Genomic DNA, 20,910 nt, shown 5'->3' with positions numbered 1-20,910 from the left:
CCTTATCATGAATCATCAAAGAGGTCCAAAATTGGGTTAAGCATGAGGAGCTAATGCTAAATGAGATATTCACATGTAAAGAGAGTGTTTGAATAAGGGTTTGAAAGATAAGAGAATGGCAATGACACAAAATGCTCAATTGAGGAGGCTCATTCCTTTATTTGAAAGGGAGAGGAGGGCTCCTTTTATAGGTGGAGAATCACCCTCTCTTCCATTGTTACAAATTACAACATAAAAATCTTCAACCCCTCAGTGACATAAGGGTAGATGTCACCATCAATTGTCCTCTTAGACTAAGTCTTCTATTGATTATTAAATTGAAGACTTTTTGACTTTGAGAGTGTGATGAGATAATAGCCAAGTCTAAGTGGCATGTAGGTGGAGATCCCACTTACACATGGCGAAATTCTCCTCTTCCATGTAGGCATTCTAGAAGAATCTTTCCCAATTATGCACCTACACACACTCCTCCACATGCCTTCCACACTCCCCAACTTGTAGCCTTATGGCGAATACCATATTAATAATACAATTAAAATCCATGTGAGCATGAAGGCCCACTTTTATTTTCCACATCACTAGCCTATCTACCATACCAAAGTATTTATCAAGCATACTTGTGGCATTTACAATGTGTGAACCCTAAATCAAGTAAAACCATTATATTTAAAGATAGAATGCTGTTATCGAGGTAGCCGCCAAGCTGCCGCATCACCACGCCGTTATTCCATTGTGGGCGCCGCAATCTTCTTGGACAAGCTTCCACCTTATTACCATTGAGAAACCATCAAAATATGCACAAAATTGAAAATGAAAGATATCAATTTTTCATGTCACATCTTTCCCCCCCCAGCAGATCCTCCATGCTTGTCTTGGGGGTCTGGCTTGAGGGTAGAATATCTTTAGTCGGTACTCATTGGCACGTCCGGGAACCTCCTGGCCACTTGCATCCTCTAGAAGATAGGTGTTATTTTCAAACTTTTGCTTTATCCTGAAGGGGCCTTCCCATCGTCGAAGAAGCTTCTTATCTAGCCGTTTCTCCACACGGCCATCATACCTCATTTCCTCCTGGATCAAATAAAACTATCCCCCCAGCCCCACATTGCCTGGAAGGGCTAAGGGCTCCATCAAAATGCATAGTGAAAGCAGTTGGTGGTGTCTCCATCAAAATGCATAGTGAAAGCAGTTGGTGTCTCCAAATCTTCATATGCTTCTGCCTTTGCTCCTGTTCCTTCTTCCTCTTCCTTCCTGGTAAGCAAATCTGCAAGAGAGGCCCTAGTGGTGTTTTCTGTAATAAAAGTGAAAGAGAATTCTTGAAGCTCAAAAATCCACTTTGCAAGCTTCCCTCCTGTAGGATTGGGTTTACGGACCAGGAATTGTAAAGAAGGTTGAGATGTGAGGAAGAAAAAAGGGCGAGGTAACAAGTATGATCTGAACTTCTTTACTGCAAAAACAAGAGACAAACCACCTTTCTCCATTTCACCATACCTCTCCTCGGCATCAGTCAGTTGTCGGCTTGCATAATACACTGGTTGCATATGCCCTTGCTCTCCCTTTTGCAAGAGTATAGCACCCACTGAATGTGATGAGACACTTGGGTTCACATAAAAGTCCTCCCCCCACCTAGGAGGCTGCACAATTGGACTTTGACTCATGCATTCCTTGAGCAAACAAAAAGATTGAATTTGATCGGCCCCCCATTGAAAAGAAACATTCTTCTTTGTCAACAGATTTATAGGATACATCTTCTCAGAGAACATGTCAACAAAGCGTTGGTAATACTTTGTTTTACCCAAAATCCTCCTTACCTCCCATACATTGGTAGGTGATGGGAGGGCCACAATTGCCTGCACCTTCTCAGGATCCATCTCTATGCCTTCTTCTGAGATAACATCTCCCAAGAGAACCACCTTCCTTCGTGCCAAGCGGCATTTTCCAGGATTAAGACACCCTTTTGAATCATCAATACTTTGCAAGGCCAACCTCAACTTTTCCAAGTGATCCATGCGGCTTGAATAAATGAAAAAATCATCCAGAAAGACCCTTATAAACTTCCCCAAGTAAGGTGCAAATACCTGACTCATGAAGCGTTGAAAAGTTGCTGGTGCATTGGTCAAGCCAAATGGCATCACCCTATAGGCATACACTCCCCAAGGGGTGATAAATGAGGTTTTCCTTTGATCTTCTTCACAAATCCGGATTTGAAAGTATCCAGAGTATCCATCACACGCTGAATACAATTCATGACCTGCAACCTGATCCAAAATCTCATCCTGAAAGGGTAGAGGATAATAATCCCTCTTTGTGCATGCATTCAAAGGGCGAAAGTCCACACACACACGCCATTTTCCACCCTTTTTTGGAGTGACTACAACTGGGGAAATCCACTCTAAATTCTCTACTGGAAAAATAAATCCAGCTTCAAGCAAATTAGTTACCTCCTTCTTAAGCACCTCTGCTTGCACTACTCCCAAACGCCTTAGCCGTTGTACCACTGGCTTACTTTGGGGCTTGAGATCAATCTTGTGCTCTACTAGGGTAACTTGGCGTACTTGTGAGTAGCTGTTTGCAAAAAGGTTAGGAAATCCATCCAACATTTTTAAGTAATCCTCCCTTTCAGTACCTGCTTCTATGGACTCATCAAGAAGAAGTTCATTCTATTGGTGAAGACTAATGAGGTCCACATCTCCTTTCTTGCACATGGTTGAAGAAGCTTCCCCTTCCAAGGCTCCATTGTCTTCAGCATCCCCTCGATCCCTTCCCAGGGAAAGACCAAATGCAACTCCCTCCACCTCCCCTTCTGAGATGGAATCCTCGGAGCTACCACTTGTCTCTTCTTCATCGGCGGATGACTCTGACTCTGAACTTTCGGAAGTTGAAGGTTCACCTCTTGTAGAATAAGATCACCTGTCTCCCACTTTTGAATTGCCTTCACTTGGCAAAGCCATGGCCTACCCAATATCAATGGGTAAGCCCTAGCATCAAGCTTTGTAGGAATGACCTTGAAAGTTGTAGGTACAGAAATACCACATACATCCACTCCCAAATTCCTGACAATTCCTAAGGTTTTCACCCTAGTATTATCAGCAAGTTTGATGCGATAGGGAGAGTTAGTAGAAAACTTTAAATCAGCATCTTTCATTGTTTTTTCACTCATGACATTGATTGACGCACCTCCATCAATGTATGCATTAGAAATTATTTGCCCCTCAATGATGACATCAATCACAGGCACATCATCTCCTACATCAATATCCACCTTTTGAACCATAGGAGTCCCATTATCCCTCTTCTTCTTTTTCTTAGATTCCCTTGTGCTAGCCAGCTTACCCCATTCCTTTCTGAGCTTTGGAGAGAGTGTCAAAAGCTGCCCAAATGTGATTTGTGCTATTTTCTCCCTAAGATATGTTAAGAGGTCATAACTAAGAGATCCTTGTCCAAGAGGAAAGTCAGATTGTCCAATTTTTCTCCTAGATGACTTCTTCTTCTTCTTATTTTTCTCCTCTTCTTGTTCTTCTTCTTCCCGACTCCGAGTTTTACGACCCCCTTTTTGCCATTAATGGCATCAATGTTTCCTCTTCTTCTTCTGAGCATGTTTCCTCTAAAAGTGCTAAACTTTTATCCTCACTTTTTCTCAACTTTGGACACTCAGTGTGATAGTGCCCCTTCTCTTGACATTCATAGCACGTGACACTACTTCTATCCCTAGGATCCTCAGCTCGTGGAACCTTAGGTGGCCTTGCATTAACTAAGTGTAACTTCAAATCAGCAAATTCTGCCATAAGTTGTGCAATGTTATGATCCAAGGATGGAGCTTGTACCTCAGATGTTGAGGCTATCTCTACTCGTGGTGGGGTTGGCACACTCAGAGAAGATTGGAATGTGGACTCAATATGAAGAGTGGCCTCCTTCTTCAAAGCAATACGAAGAGCCTCTTTAAAATTAGTGGGATCTTTGCTAAGAACTTTTCCATGCAAGTGGGGATCCAAAGCCCTGATAAACTTGCTCATCTTAAGGTGCTCCATTGCTAAAGAACTCTTTGAATCTTCCATAGAAGGTGAAGAAGAAGAAGCAACAACATGTAAAGCAGCTTGTTGATATTTGATGAATAAGGCTTCATACCTCACTGAAAAGGCAGAAACTGACTCTCCTTCCTTTTGGAAAATTTGATCCAATTGCAATAGTAAAGCATTTGGCGACTCCACTGTCCCAAATCTCTCCTTCATTGCTTTGGTCAACCTTTCCCAATCATTCTTGGACTCCTCTGGCAAAGCCTCATGCCAAGTTAAGGCTACACCCTTCAAGAAATCTGGAAGTATTTCTGCCCTCTCCTTCATAGACCAACCCGTCAAGCGGCATGCTCGGTTAAACTCTTGGAGATAACTCCCCGGGTCTTCTCCTTCCGATCCTTGGAACACCGGAATGTTGAACATCTTGCACCAAAAGATGAGTAGTGACAAGGGAAATTTACTTTTTTCAAAATAATTTTTCTTTAATCATGCGGGACCTTGAGGTTAAAATAGAATAATTCTAAGTAAAACCTGCCCGCTGTCTCCACCAAAAGATGTGACACGAAGTTGGGGTTTGGACTTCGATCACTTCTCAGAATCAAAACACACTTGTATGAAACCTCACAGCCTGCTCACCTCCCTTTCTCTCCCTAGGATAAGATAAAGATATACACATCAAAGGTGAGATCATAATTCATGGAAGGGAAGATGAAAGGCTCCGGAGAAGCAAGAATTTCAGCCAGTCTTGCAGCTCCAAACAAGAGAGCGATTCTTTGTTGGAAGAAAATCTTCCGACTCAGGATTATGTGAACTGAAACATACGGGGAATATTGGTAAGGTTCATCCATTCGAATTGGGCGATTTGGTCGAAACATATTAAAGAAAATGAATATAACAATTACTTATAAGATGATAAGACACATGGGGTTTGCCTTTTGATAAGAGATTAGGAGGAATTAATCATGATTACGAAGAAAGAATGGCCAAAAAGCTATAAAAACAGAGACACACAGAGAGTTGCAGTTTTAAATCCATATAGGCTATGCAAGAGAGGATTATATAGATGCGTAGAGCCTGAAGAGAGCTTCGCGTCTATATAAAAACTTTCAAAATCAGGCAACCGAGCGAAAAGTTATGAGCATTTTACTACAAGACTATAAAACTGCCAAAATTCTATAAAAATAGAGATACACAGAGAATTGCAGTTTTAAATCCATATAGGCTGTGTAAGAAAGGATTAAATAGATGCGTAGAGCTTGAAGAGAGCTTCGCGCCCATATAAAAACTTTCAAAAACGGACAACCGAACGAAAAGTTATGAGCATTTTACTACAAGACTATAAAACTGCTAAAAGTTAGCAACTTTGGGAGAAATTATGATCATCAATGAAGTGAGGGATTAAGAAATTAGTTACATGAGTGGAAAGAGCATATAAAGAGCTTCCTAGCCATATAACAAATTTAAGAAACCAACACCCGAGTGATAAGTAATTACCGGTTGAAAATTGGGTATTGGACCACAAAAACTACACTTCCCTCTCTTTGCATGAAACCTCAATTTTCACATAGCCTCTTGCCTTTCATCTCCTTCATGATTCAAGCTAGAGGGTAAGGGTTAACATTGCTCAGCGGACAATCGTAAAGATTTACCTATGGTCCCCAAAGTCTTTCCACATGCTCATTACCGCTAAAACCATTGGTACCTCCAAAGGAGGGCGGCAATAAGGCAAGGGCTACCTTGAGAAGTCACAAGCCCACCAAGATAATAACTCCTTATCCCCCTTATCATGAATCATCAAAGAGGTCCAAAATTGGGTTAAGCATGAGGAGCTAATGCTAAATGAGATATTCACATGTAAAGAGAGTGTTTGAATAAGGGTTTGAAAGATAAGAGAATGGCAATGACACAAAATGCTCAATTGAGGAGGCTCATTCCTTTATTTGAAAGGGAGAGGAGGGCTCCTTTTATAGGGGGAGAATCACCCTCTCTTCCCATTGTTACAAATTACAACATAAAAATCTTCAACCCTTCAGTGACATAAGGGTAGATGTCACCATCAATTGTCCTCTTAGACTAAGTCTTCTATTGATTATTAAATTGAAGACTTTTTGACTTTGAGAGTGTGATGAGATAATAGCCAAGTCTAAGTGGCATGTAGGTGGAGATCCCACTTACACATGGTGAAATTCTCCTCTTCCATGTAGGCATTCTAGAAGAATCTTTCCCAATTATGCACCTACACACACTCCTCCACATGCCTTCCACACTCCCCAACTTGTAGTCTTATGGTGAATACCATATTAATAATACAATTAAAATCCATGTGAGCATGAAGGCCCACTTTTATTTTCCACATCACTAGCCTATCTACCATACCAAAGTATTTATCAAGCATACTTGTGGCATTTACAATGTGTGCACCCTAAATCAAGTAAAACCATTATATTTGAAGATAGAATGCTGTTATCGGGGTAGCCGCCAAGCCGCTGCATCACCACGCCGTTATTCCATTGTGGGCGCCGCAATGTTCTTGGACAAGCTTCCACCTTATTACCATTGAGAAACCATCAAAATATGCACAAAATTGAAAATGAAAGATATCAATTTTTCATGTCACAGTGTCCCTTCAAATAAGTAAGTAAAGTTTTAGTTCGAATAATAGAATAAGTTTTAGTCCAGACGCTGCTACATAGGTCCCTTAAACTATGTGCCTTATCTGGCATTAGAAGAGGTAAATATGAGTGCATGCTTGCTCAAGACTCTCTTAAATTTAAGAATAAAAATGTGTATTAATAGAGGAATGGCCCTAGGATCATTTTGTACCTCTGATTGTTTATAATGTTGAGATATCAAGCTCATCTAGTGAGGCGGACACTGATAACCCGCCTGGGGGATAGGCCCCACACTTAAACCACTGGCATGGTTGTTGAGATCATGGGTGATATGCGGCCAGTGGGATGACAGGATGTGTGGTGATAGCCATTCTAGAGACTAGCATAGTTATAGCGCCAGCTCATTTAGTTGGGTTCACACTATAGAGAACCCTAGTATGTATCTGGTTGAGTACCTTTTCATATTGTGTGTACTCTTATCTTTGTATATGTTGTGTTGAGTAGTGTTGTGTGAAGAAGAAGAAGATTTTCAGCCTCTCACCTTGTGTGTTCTCTTTTAGGGTTTTGTGAGTGTGTGTGTGTGCTTGTTTGCAAGAGCTCAAGCTCTCTTCTCCCCTACATCTTTTCATGGTATCAGAGCCTGGTTCATGCTAAGGGCTGAGCTGCAAGCAAGAGAAGCACATGAAGCAGTACGAGGGTAAGAGCTGCACCTACTCTTCCCTATTTGTGTTGGCGACTACACCCTTGTCTTGGGAGCTCTACGGGAGGCACTGGCAACAAACGATCTCTGATTGAGGAGCTTTCTTCGTGGGAGTAAAGCTATAGGGCACTGTTTTCATCCTATCGGACAGAATTTTTCAAGCCACAAACGTATTTCGGGTGCGTTAGGACCTCCGTTTTTCAGAAAGCAGGTGATTTTGAGCACTACTATGGGTAAGTCATCGATTCTATGCAGAACTCTATTTTTTTTTAAGAACTGCAGGAAGATAGATTGGTGGTGCAGACATTGTGTGTGCTACAAGGAGGTCAAACGGTTGCCATTGGGTGTATGTATGCACATTGAGGTCACTGGTTGTGACATTTGAGTGTAATACAGTATCGTTGTAGAAAATACAGCAGTTTGTGCACGACAAACTAGAGTGCTATTTCTGGTAAATTTGTGTGTTTGGCAAGATGTCAAATGATGGCATAAACGAGATTGTTGTTGAGAAGCTTAACAAGAACAACTTCCATGCTTGGAGGTTCAAGTTGACAAATTTCCTGATGGGAAAGGGTTACTGGGACTACATAGAAGGTGACCATGAAGAGGCACCGGAGATACCGGAGATCAATCCAACTGCTGCAGATGTGAAAGAGTTTAAGGATTGGAACCAAGGAGCTAAAAAAATTATGTGTTGGCTCTCTATCAGTATACAGGACACCATGATTGGGTACATACAGGATGCCAAGTCCCCCAAGGAGGCGTGAGACACCTTGGTAAAACTCTATGAAATGAATACCAAGGCACAAAAGATACAGTTGAAGAATGAACTTCATACTGTGGAGAAAAAGAGTATGTCTGTGAATGACTATGTATTGAAGATCAAGGGTATTGTGGAATCCCTTGCATCTGTTGGTGTTTCAGTAGATGATGATGATAAGGTGGAAGTCTCTGTACATGGTCTTGGGCCACAATATAAGGCATTCAAGACGTCTATTCAGACTCGGTAAAACATTCCCAATTTCATAGATTTGGTGTCTATGTTCATTATAGAAGAGAAGAGCTTGGGTGAAGACCAACAATCTTCACAAAATAAAAATAATTCAGAGTAACATGCCTTCTACACAAGTTCAGGAAGAGGACGAGGTATACGTAGAGGAGGCCGTGGACGCAGCCAAGGAGGTGGCCGAACACGTAATCAAAATTATGGCCAGCAGCAGTAGCAACAACACTCCCAGAATTCAAAATAACAAAAACACGCAAGTGGAAGAGGCCAATTCGGAGGCAGGGGGAGTCAAAGAGGCCGTGGAAATTGGCAAAGGCATTATAATGATACACGTGGATGCTTTTATTGTGGTAAGCCTGGACATGTGTAGGTATATTGTTATAAGAAACACGCTGACATGCAAAATGAAAAATTGCAGCAAAATAACTATGCATCCTCGAGCAGAAACAATGAGGATAATGAAAGGTTGTTTGTTATGCAGCATGTCGTTAATGCCATGTCTGAAAATGTTGAAGCAGCACATAAAGATGATGTATGGTACGTTGATTCAGGTGCTTCGAACCACATGACAAGTCATGGGGAGTGGTTCAAGGAGATGAAAAACCTTGAAAGACTAGGTTTTGTGGAAACAGGGGATGACACTGCTCATCCAATTGCCCATTCTAAAGATGTGCCATTGTCTATGCAGGATGGCAAAGTGAAGTACCTTGTAGATGTACTTCATATTCTAAACATAACAAAGAACCTGGTTTGAATTGGCAAGATGATTGAGCAGGGTTTGCAGGTTCGGTTCAACCCTGATGGTTGTTATGTTGAAGACTTTAAAGACAAGTGCAGGTGGTCACAATCGAAGCATGTTTGGATTGGTAATTAGCACCCAGTGTGGATTTTTCAAGTCTCTTGGTGCTTGAGGCCATGGAAAATCAGGGCCTTCCCCATACCATCATACCCAAACATGCTCCGATGGGGACCAAACTTTGCAAGCATGTGGGGGGGACCCACTCCCACATGATTGCAAAGTTTGGTCACAATCGGAGCATGTTTGGATTGGTAATTAGCGCCCAGTGCACATTTTTCAAGTCTCTTGGTGCTTAACAGGCCATGGAAAATTCGGGCCTTCCCCATACCATCATACCCAAACATGCTCCGATGGGAACCTAAATTTGCAAACATGTGGGGGAGACCCACCCCCACAAGCTTGCAAAGTTTGGTCACAACAATCAGAAATGTTTGGATTGGTAATTAGCGCCCAGTGCGGATTTTTCAAGTCTCTTGGTGCTTAAGAGGCCATGGAAAATCCGGGCCTTCCCCATACCATCATACCCAAACATGCTCCAATGGGAACCAAACTTTGCAAGCATGTGGGAGGGGCCCATTTCCACATGATTGCAAAGTTTGGTTACAATCGGAGCATATTTGGATTGGTAATTAGTGCCCAGTGTGGATTTTTCAAGTCTCTTGGTGCTTAAGAGGCCATGGAAAATCCGGGCCTTCCCCATACCATCGTACCCAAACATGATCCAATGGGGACCCAACTTTTCATGCATGTGGGGAGGGCCCACCCCCACATGCTTGCAAAGTTTGGTCATGATCGGAGCATGTTCGGGTTAGTAATTAGCGCCCAGTGCTTGCAAAGTTTGGTGATTTTCAACAAACAATATGGTGATGGTGATTTTCAACAAACGATATGGTGATGGTGATTTTCAACAAACGATATGATAGACAAAGTGTTAAAAAGTTAGAAAACCATAAACATCAACTAAAATGCAATGATCCTCAATAATGAGAAAACTCATAATGATATAAACAGCAACTAAGTACATCAGAATGTAAGCTAACACAGCCACTCTGGGTTTAGCCACTAACTCAAAAGATCAAGGTATTTTGAAAATGAGCTACCCTAGCTATTCTGAGATTAGTCACTCCCAAAAAATCTAAGTACAATGTAAGTGAGCTAACCCAGCTAGTCTGAGTTTAGTCACTATCAAGATAGAGATCTAGTCAGCAGCACCCTCTCTAGCTCTCAACTGCTCTAGAATGCTCTCATGGTCATCCACTCGAAGCCAAAAACGAGGGTGAGAACTATGTTTTCAGCTCTGTACTCGATCAAGAGTGAGCCTGGTAGCAACCACTAGATGAGAGAACTAAAATGCCTCTAACTCCCACTTCCACTGTTGGAACTCAAGACTCCCCTAATGAAGTCGAATCTGTTGGTAGAACCGGCCTGCAACAATCATGCTATGGGAATCAAAATAAAACCCATGATCATCCACTGTATCTTGGTCAAGGATGCACTTTAGCCTAGTGCAACTCATCAGATAGTAGTCTACTCCCTCGCTATTTCCCTCACTGGCAATAACAGCAAATACATCACCCTCCTGTAGCAAATCTGTAAGGTCATCATAACTAACCATGAATGCATGACCTGTGTGCTCATCAGACAACACTGGATGTGAAGGATGCTCGTGGGAGAGGAATGTCTGTATCCATGCATCTGCCCATCCTCTCGAGGCACAATGTGACCAATCGCCATCCATACATGCTCCACAGAAGCATGCAAACTGCCATGTGTAAATCGTGGGGGCCGCCATGCACGTGCTCCTGATGGAATGTAAGCCCAAGGTGCCAGGTACTGTGTCATAATCATGGGAGGCTCTACGGTCAATCATGCCACCATCCACATGCCAAAAAAATCTCCTAACAATCCGAGCATCATGTTTGGGATACGATGATGCTGCACTCCCACACAAATGTTGGGAGCACCACTCGACTACGTGGCCCGCATCTCTCAACCGCTGAGCATCCTGCCGCAACAGCTGATGACACCTCAGGGCACGTTTCACACACGTGTCTGCACCATCATGCTCTCCCTTCCCATGACCAGTCTCAAAGAATGACCAAATCACTGGGATACTAGATTGCACATGCCACCTATAAATCCATAAAACATAGTCTTAGTTATTGTTTTCTTTAAGATGTTCTAGTGAATTTAGTTTAATTGCGAATATAAGAGAACCATAAGTACTACCTGTAGAGCCAATAGAATTGTCGTGAGTGACGACTTGAACTGTGCCCCACAACCATCTGACCAAACCCATCGCTGGCCACGTATGATCCCATAATCTCCTAAAAAATCATCATGGAGACGAAAACAGTGTTGCACAAAATGTGCATCATGTGAACGATCATCATCACTGATATAGAAATGATACTCTCGAATAATGACAGGAGTCTCGGGGGTACTCGCTATCCCATCTACATGAGCCTCTGCATGTCGATAGCTAATGTGGACCATAATAGCAACCTAGTGAGGTAAGCAATACAGACGTTTAGGACACAAAAAATCAAATAAGTAATACAGTTCTCTGCAAAATCAATCACAGAGACGACCACACCAATAGGAAACTCTACCAGGCATGCTCAAAATTGACGATCCTGCCACTTGGCACAATGGCTGTGCCGTATATAGGGGTAGATCTGCTCCCCAAATGTGGCTGTGAAGTGACAACGTGGTGTATGTTTGTCCACGAGCTGCAACTTCCGGGACTGTCCACACCACTCTGGAGCTGGTGTGTCACATACTCATAACGTTGCCATGGCACTATCTCTTGGTCACTTGCATCAAGATCTACCATCTATAGATGTGCAAGTGAACCACATGATGTGCAATTTCTCTCCACGCAAGGCATCCTATGGAACTGGGCTATGCGTGCACACAAAAGAGAGTGGATGAAATCACGAGGACTACGAGGCAACTCTCTATGCCCACTAAGAGAACGGAACACATCATAAAAAAGTTTAAACTCAACATGGTAGCGACAACAACATGTGTCACGCTGATGTGAGTACCTCAAACCAAGGCTTACACCCCTCAGATGACCTTTGCCCAATTTTAAGCTCTCTGGATACGAAGCCACAAATTGAGAATACAACTCAGTTTGGGTCATTTCAAGAAAGCAAGCACCCGTGCTCAATGAACACTCCTCTTGTCACTCTCTTATGCAAAGCTTTCTTGAAAACTGGCAAGGCACGACAATTCTCCTCCCAAAAACTTTCTATCAAGGTTCTAGTGGTTTCATCTAGTAGGCGATCATGCCTAGCTACACGACCACTACTCACCCACAAAGCACCAACCTCATTGGCATCTAGACTTTGTCATCTAATAGACCCAACTCTAAGTGCGTGTGGTGATATGGAAAGGATGCGAGATGTGGCACTAACCTTACCCTTCATTTGGGAGCTACTGATGGCTACCACAATAGCCCGTCTCGAGCAGCCAAAGTGTCCACACAGTTCCTCTTCTTGTTAACTATATGGGAATGACGAACACTTTGTAGCACCACCATGCCAGCTCTCCTCTCTCTTCTACCTCCAATGACGGAAAGCGCCCTGTAGTTGGCCATGTTGGGCACATCGATCAAAGCATCAAGCACACATGCTTGTGATGAAGGCGTGAGGCCTTTGAAATAGGAATGGAAGATTGCATGGGCACGACAATGTGCCCTTGACTTTGATAGTTCTTTCCTATCCACACGATGGGTGCCCAAAGGAGGGGGGGTGGGTTCTTGTAGAAGAGAAGGGGACTCAGGAAGGGCGGGTTCATTGGATTATCTAAACTAAGGGGTAGTGGGGGGGAAGAGGGCGGAGGGAGAGGAAGTGGAAGAGGAGGAGCAAGGCTTGGATCATCGCCAACGGAAGGTGTTGCTCGTTGACGTGCTCTCCACTCTCTCTCTCACTATCTACGAGCTACCCTTTTCCTCTCCTCCTCTTGAACTTGGTGGATGGGAGGAAGTCTAGTCCTATCACGTTTCCGACTCCTACAACTGAGAACCCATTCTCAAGGAAGCTAAGAGAGAAAAAATTATAAAGGCTCAATGATGGGATAGTACTAGAGATAAGTGTGGGATAGTACTAGAGATGTGTGATTATATAGGAAAAATAGGTTATCCACTTCAAATCTCATTGGATTTCCTATCTAAGATTGGTTGGATAATTAAGATAAATATAAAGATAATTAAAGATAAACTATTATTCACTTAAAAATCAATATTATTAATAATATTTATTAACAAGTCTAAATATTTATCATTACTAGATCTATAAATTTATCTTTCAATTTATTTTTTATTTTATAATTATATAACTGGGTTTTTTATAATGTATTTTTCAAATTTTATTCAAAGGTTTGTTCTACATAAAATATTTTTAAGAAATATTAAACTTAAAAATTTATTTTTTTAAATTTAATAATATGAACTTTAATAATAATATTATTGATCTAATTTCAAAATATAATCCTTTAAAATTAGTGATTTTAAATTCTTTTATTTAATAAGTTATATATATTTTATTATTTAAAATTCTATATTCTATTTCTCTAAATTACTAAATTAACTTTTTCAAAAATATGTTTTTGAAAAAAAAGGGGAGGTGGAAGGAGATGCCACGTGTCACATGCGTGCATGACACGTGGCATTCTCTTGACATGTGGCACTATTATGGTTAATGTGGCAATTCCATGATGTGGCATGTCATGTCACCAAGTGCGAGGTGGCATGCAAAGGTGGCAAGAAGATGTGACATTAATGATGACTAGGATGATGAGGTGTGGAGTCAACTAGGTTGACCATGTTGACATGGAGGGTGGAGGTGGCACGGTGAGGTGGCAAGCTGCTTATGTGGATCCTCTAGAAGCTCATGTGGACATAAAGTGGCATGCATATATAAGATTTGTGCCTACCCAAGCCTCACACATGGAATGATATCTAAGCTGTGAAGTTTACCAAGCCTAGATTTCCAAACCTAACTAGGATTGGTTTTAGACTTGAAAAGGGGAGAGTGGACACAATATGGGAATTTTCACTGGGAGGATTGAAAATGGACCTTCCCATACTCAAATTAAGCCAATTTTTTTTAATAAATTCATGGCAACAAGAGTATTGATCCCTAGAGTTTTTAGATTGAAATATTCAATATTTAATTTTCTAGAATTAAACTACAATTAATTTAATGGGCCTCTACTAACAGTCATAACAAATTTTTCAAAGTAAATCTACAAAAATCTAACCGTTAGATTTGTAATTTTACCTTATACCCACATTATAATAATCTTTCCCAATCTAATCATCACTAGATCCATAAAATTTGAGCATTTTAAATGGTAGATGTGGTGGGAGGATAAAATAGTATGCTTTTTAACAATTCTAATATATTTTTAAATAATATAGAAAATAGTAGAACACATCAAAAATTACTCAATAAATCAAGTTAAGATCTATGTTATTCGTATTTGTGATATGCAAAGTGGGAATATCATATGAGTAATAATATAAAAGTTATAGGCAATTTACTCACATTCACTGTACTTGTCTAAACCTTCGACAGGGCCTGTATAGAATTTTGGTTTCCAAAGAAAAGGGGATTTGCAATTATTGGATATTTGATCAGATTATAGTTTTAGGTGCCCAACTTTGCATATGATGTTTCATTAGAAGACCTTTAAGTGAAACTCCTTGGCTAACTAGGAGAGATTGGCTATTCTTCTTGAAAAAATGCCTGTTTTCAGCCAAAGGCGCCCACTACATGAAACTAGATAACCTCATCTTGCAACCACCCTTTAGTGACACACAGATTTACAGCACACATGGTTTTTTGATGTTGATGGTTTTAGAGTCCATCCAAAACAGTATATAAAGACCAGTCCATAAGGGAATTGAGAACATAATATCTTACAACTTATAAGCTCTATACAAAAGCCGCCCATGGATGCAAATTCTTCTAATGAGAGGACTGTTCCTAGCAAGGTTGCTAGGCCAGCTATTTTAGCTGTTTCTTCTGAGATGATGACTTCGATTCCTCTGTTGGGGATACAGATGATCAACCTATCCAGATATCTGAAAGCTTCAAGAAAGACCTTGAAGATGTAGACAAACTGATAGATGAAGCCAAAGAGGTGCATCAAAGAATTCTTTAGATGAACAACCCAGAGAGAAGAAGACAGAGGAAAAAGGTCTTGTATCGAGGGACTTAGGCCCAATAGAAGTCATTGTAACACTTGTACTGAACTGTATGACTAATGTGATGAAAAATTTCTACATGGACATGTGTCTACTCTACAAAAGTACTCATAACGATTTTGAAGCAAACATCTTAAAATTCAGTCTCAACCAAAGATAAGTTATGAGAATAAAAATTCTCAACAATCTATTTTATTATGGCAAAGCACAATACTCATAAAATACAATAATGAGTAGGGCTCAATAAAAATATAGAATGTTTATACAAATATGAGCCGAGCTCAATAAAAATACAGAATCTTTACAACGTTGTCTCTGAACATTGTCTCTCGACATATATAAAATGCCTCTAAGTGGTTTCAGCCTTGGCCTCCTTCTTTAACTCAGCCTTGGCCTCCTCCTTTGTCTCCTTTGTTGGCACCTTGCATGCCTTGTCCTTGCCCTTTCCTGCAAATGGAAGCTTCCTCTTTGCCTTGCCCTTGCTTCCCTTCTCAAGGACTCCTTGTTTAAAGCTGAAATGCTTAATAGGGGAATGAAACGGCATCTTTTTTCTCTTCTTTGATGACTAGTTCCAGCAAACTGGTGGAAATGGCGAGTCAGGGTCATCAAGAAATATTGCATTATTAAGGATAATGTTTATTGCCTTTGCCCACACACTCCACAACCAGAACTCACCTGAGCAAACAGACTACAGAACAATATAAAAGTCATTTAGAATAATGTAGGATATCTCATGAAATGAACATAGAGAAATTATATTACAGTGACACAAGAAACTTACACAGCTCTCAAAATTAGTGTACGTGGAAAGGAGGAACTTCCAGAAATTTGCGACTACGTGCCAGCCACAAGAGTGCGAATCCTTTTGCATAGGAACGGGTTGGTTGAGAAATTTCCACTCTATATCATTTTTCAATTCAGGACATAGAGTTTCAATCAATGCAATCGCCCTCTTACATGCCCTACAGTTAACAATATAAAGAATGACTTACAATCAACAATTAGGAAGCAAGAAGGAAATGATATAAAGTATAATGACTTACAATTTAGACTGTCCGTGCATTCCGAGAAGGCTACTCATAAATATTATCCGGCATTTCACCACATTTATTAAACAAGCAGACCAGTGCCCTCTTGAATTGAGAAAGTAAACAAAAAATATAAGAAACTTAACACAGGCAACTAATAACTTAATTTCATCAACAGCTTGAAATCCAAAGAAAATACATACTTCTCTATATATGGCAGCACAAAAAAGCAGGTACTCGGACTAACTCCCTGGAAATAAGGAGCAAGTCGACGGGTTAATCAAGATAGTTGATACCAAAGGATCACAAATATATACTTGCTTTGCCCGGTCTGGCAAAAGCTCTTTCAAAAGTACCACGTGCAGATTGAATTAAAAACATGAATTTAGGAAAGGGAAAAAGAAATCAAAATAAGAAAGCATTAAAAAAAAGGCGAAGAGTACACACCTTAAACAAGTAAGCACAATATTATCATTGATCTCTCTATTCTTTTCAACAAGCATATCAACATCCGTTGGAGTGATATGGCGGTACTCCTCCTGCTCGGCGCTGTACGAGACATTGCATATAATTTGACTAGGCACCACCTTAAGTCTGTCGTTATTCTCTCCCTCCAACTTTAGAAGGTTTTCTGCCAAATCATCCCTATTGACATTCTCTTCTAATAATGTCTCCTTTCCCTTCATATCTGCCCCCTTTACAAGCCTCCTTAAGCCCTTATAGACCTGGTGTTGTCACCTCTTCAATAACCACCTTGTCAGAAGCCCTATTCCTCTTCAAAGCAGGAGGAATGGAGAAGATTTCTGCTGCCTTACTATCCCTGAATGGTAGAGGTTGCATGAAGTAATCATACCTATACCTAACTGTGCTTATTACTAATGTCATGTCCTTGTCTATTAGTGTGACCCTCCTAGCATGGGTAGCACAAATGTTACTATCATTTAATAAGTCTATAAGGAAGTCCTCGTATGACTCTTGAAGACATGCGAGGGCGCAACTCTGCCATTTAAAGTAACCTTTCCACTTTATTTTGTCGCTTATGGATCTGACAATCCTCAAGAAAGGAGCTTTGGGGATGAGGAGATTAACAGCCGCGCCTGTGCCTTCCTTATCTTCGCAAACATTTTTCTTTGCCTTTGCAAAGTGACCCTGGCTTTTGAAATGTTCCTGCTGGTGCTGGGTTTGACATCAAGAAGCATAGGTTCACTTAAGACGTCCTTTGGAATTTTCTCTAGAATATCGGAACCGGAACTGGATTCAGCGGCGCTGGATTGGGCTCTAGATCTTGCTCTGGCATTGAAACTCTCGTGACGGTCTGTTTTGTGCGTGCCATTATAGCACTAGAAAAGAGAAGGCAGAGTAATTAGCCAAGTCACACGACCACCATCCATCGTTTTTGGACCAACATTCTTTTCACACGGTGAACGAAACAAGAACTTATCAATAAAATTTTCAGACCCATCCAGGAGTGATATTTCAATTCAAAAACATGGAGAATAGATATATTACACGGTGAACAAAACAAGAACTTATCAATAAAATTTTCAGACCCGTCCAGAGCGATATTTCAATTCGAAAACATGGAGAATAGATATATCACACCATGAACAAAATCTCTTATCAATAAAATTCACCCAACCGTCCATGGAGCGATATGTCGATTCGATTTCACATGGAGAATAGCCATATCGCACCGTGAATGAAATCAACGCGAAAGAAAAGGGGAAGACAGAACTTATCAATAAAATTCACCCAACCGTCCATGGAGTGATATGTCGATTCAAAAACATGGAGAACTGCCATATCACACCGTGAACAAAATCAGTGAAAGAAAAGGGGAAGAGAGAGAAAAACTTACAAGCGCTTGAAACAAGGGCTGGGATGGATGGATTCAGAAAGTTGCACGAGCAAAGTGTGGAGAAACGTAATTAGAAAAAAACGTGGAAAAAAATATCCCTCCTTTTTATAGAGCAAAATGCAATCATGCGTTGACTGCGTTATCCCTACCCGTGGTAATTCGTGAATCGACGATGACATAAGCCCTTCGACATGTGGCGTTCGTTTCTCAATCATGTGTCGTCAACCCTATTATTTGACCTATATAAAGATGGTGCGAGTTTTTTTCTGCTTTTCTCTACGCTCGAAATTTTCTTGCTTTCCATACCGTCCACGGTGCGAGTCAGCTTTTTCCATGGCCATATCGTCCACGGTGCGATAGGTGCATTCCTGTGTCGTTGCTTTCCCCTTATCACACAGTGAACAGATTCCACCCGGATCAGAGAAGCGATGGAGGTTAAGGGTTCTAACTTGTACAATGCTGCAGATGATGTGGATGATTTATTGCGCTGGAGGAGATTAAGGATGAGCCTAGCACCACAGATCTCTTTGATCTGCTAAGGAGGGCTAGGCAGGAGAAATCCCTTTACCATGTAGAGCCTATGTTCAACGTTCCTTTCAGTCCTCTGGAGGAGATTATCAAGGACATAGCAAGGACATCCCTACTGGGAGAGTGGACAGACTATTGTTGTAGGTTGGTCGGCAGAGGGACCATCTCTTATGGGTCCATTACGTATGTCCACATGTCGAGCCGCCTCACAGCCACCTCGTCTCAGAGTTCAAGCATGTCGAAGAGGTGGGACACTTACTCAGATGGTCAACGTATCAAGATTTGTGTTGACATGTGCCTAGTGCATGGCAGGAAATGCAGGTTGCTATAATATCATTTTGGGTTTGTTGCCTATTTCTTTCTTCAAGGAGGATTACACAAAAGAGAAGCTCAAAGGAAGGACTGATAAATCAGAACAATCCTTTATTTCAAGTGCTCAGTCTCTGTAGAAGAAGAGGTCCTGGACCTTGTGTCCGAGAAGGAGGAGGAACTTCTTAGCACAAATTTTGATGTGGCCTCCACCATCATTGATGATGAAGGAACATCATCCGTCCATGGGGAGCGATTGACGTCTAATTTTGTCATGCTTGGGCTACCATCCTTCCTAATTAATGGGAAGTATTACCTCCTCCTCTCCCACATTCAAAAACTCTACAATTTTAGGGAGGATTACTATCTTGCTATAGTAGCAGACGGTTGTGAAGCTGCGTTCGGTGTTCTCGATGTAGAGAATGAGCATAAGGATGAATTTCTCGCATTGGACACAGAAGTGACAGAAAACTTCTTAGAGACCCCAGAAGCAATGTCCTTGTGCTTTAAAAAAGCCAAGGAGAATGAAGCTTCTCTTACTTTAGGGCATTTCTGAGTTTGGTAAGGAACCTGTTCCCGAAGTTGACCAAGAAAATGAAGAGGGCTTCATCAACCTTTGGGATGCAGCGAAGTTGGAGGAGGATGAGAACTAGAAGGTAAATTATTGCTTCTATTACCTGAATTAATTATTTCTTAAGTTTGTCTAGTTTAATTCTTATTGCTTCAGTTTGTTTGAATTATTTCGTACTTTAGTTTGTTCCCTCTTGGTTCTTTGTCAATGCACATAGAGCCTGACGACGTCGATGGATTTCTTGGATGAGGTGGTGCTGGTCGTGCAAGAGTTGGGCAAGATGCCGCTCTTGCACACTACGTCTCTTCTATCAACAAAAATATATTTGTTATATATCATAGCAAGTACTCCATGGATGCAAAGATTCCACTCCTTACACTGAAAGCCCTCTCTAGGTATACAGGGTATGCATTTATACCTTATAATATACATAAAGTCATGCTTATAGAGAAGTGTGCTGCCATCCGTATCTTTGGATACGGCCTTGGTTTTTGGCCTTCTCCAGTAGGTTATTTTCTGTTATTCATGCTATGTCCTAGGTGCAGGAGTGGAGGATGTAAAGTCACTCAAGGGCTATAGTCATAAGAGGTTTTTGCGTTATAGAGGGAAAATGCCGACGAGGGGGAGCAAGAAGAGAAGAGACTCAAGAGCAATTAGCTCTTTTTGTTGTAAATATTTTCACTATAAATCTTCAATATAATGGAATGGTGCAATTATTTTCTATTTTCAAGTTAAAAAGCTTTACAACTTTCTTCTAAATGTTTACTTCCTAAGTCAAAAATGTTTACAACCTTATTCCAAATACTTTCAATTTCAAAGTGTTGTTTCTACTTCCAAATTCTTCCTATGATCTCCATGCTGCATGACGTGCTGGTATAGGAAGGTAGCGGAAATCCTCTCCATTCCTCCTGCTTTTTGAAGAGGAACAGGGCTTCTAACAAGGTGGTTATTGAAGAGGTGACAACACCAAGTCCACAAGGGCTTAAGAGGCTTGTAAAGGGGGCGGATCTGAAGGGAAAGGAGACATTAATAGAAGATAATGTCAATAGGGATGATTTGGCAAAAAACCTTCTAAAGTTAGAGGGAGAGAATAATGACAAACTGAAGGTGGTGCCTGGTCAGATTATATGCAATGTCTTGTACAGCGCTGAGCAGGAGGAGTACCGCCATATCACTCCAATGGATGTTTATATGCTTGTTGAAAAGAATAGAGAGATCAATGACAGTATTGTGCTTACTTGTTTTTAAGGTGTGTACTCTTCGCCTTTTTTT

At 41.1% G+C, this 20,910-nt stretch overlaps 2 protein-coding genes across 2 annotated transcripts in view; both read right to left on the bottom strand.

The window, feature by feature from the left end:
* LOC147604453 (endochitinase 4-like) overlaps nucleotides 1-20,910 on the bottom strand; it is a 101,255-nt gene that overhangs the window by 28,465 nt on the left and 51,880 nt on the right. The gene's annotated exons all lie outside the window — the stretch shown is intronic.
* LOC147604454 (endochitinase 4-like) overlaps nucleotides 1-20,910 on the bottom strand; it is a 68,941-nt gene that overhangs the window by 28,407 nt on the left and 19,624 nt on the right. The window lies entirely within an intron of this gene.

The sequence above is a fragment of the Cibotium barometz genome, chromosome 61, assembly GCF_041138505.1.
Source record: "Cibotium barometz isolate CiBa-2024 chromosome 61, ASM4113850v1, whole genome shotgun sequence".
Classification (NCBI taxonomy): Eukaryota; Viridiplantae; Streptophyta; class Polypodiopsida; order Cyatheales; family Cibotiaceae; genus Cibotium; species Cibotium barometz.
The sequence above is the reverse complement of the archived record's forward strand: the minus strand, read 5'-3'. Positions and strand labels throughout refer to the sequence as shown.